The sequence below is a fragment of the Orycteropus afer genome, unplaced genomic scaffold (assembly GCF_000298275.1).
Source record: "Orycteropus afer afer isolate SDZICR_OR568_19922 unplaced genomic scaffold, OryAfe1.0 scaffold00461, whole genome shotgun sequence".
Taxonomy (NCBI): domain Eukaryota; kingdom Metazoa; phylum Chordata; class Mammalia; order Tubulidentata; family Orycteropodidae; genus Orycteropus; species Orycteropus afer.
The window spans coordinates 894490-894991 of NW_006922048.1; positions in this window are offsets into that span (position 1 = coordinate 894490).

The window sequence follows — 502 nt, forward strand, 5'->3', positions numbered from 1 at the left end:
GAAGGCATTTGACTGCTAACTGGAAGGTCAACTGTTCAAACCTACCAGCTGCTCTGTGGAAGGAAGACTGGGTGATCTACTTCCATAAAGATTTACAGCCTCAGAAACCCCATGAGGGTCTCTAGGAGTCAGAGTCGATTCGATGGCAGTAAGTTTTTTTTTTTGTTATTGTTTTGTTTTCTAGTTAAGCACTAGGGAACAGTGGTGGCAATGTGGTTAAGAGTTCTGCTTATAACTGAAAATTTGGTGGTTCTAACTCACAGCTGCTCCATGGGAGAAAGATGAGGCAGTCTGCTTCTGTGAAGACTGACAGCCTTGGAAGCCCTGTGGTGCAGTTCCACTCTGTCCTCTAGGGGTGCTGTGAGTCAGAATCAATTCCATGGCAGTGAGTTTGGTTTGGGCTTTGCTTCCGTGAAGATTGACAGCCTTGGAAATCCTCTGGGGGCAGTTCCACTCTGTCCTCTGGGGGTGCTGTGAGTTGGAATCCACTCCATGGCCATGG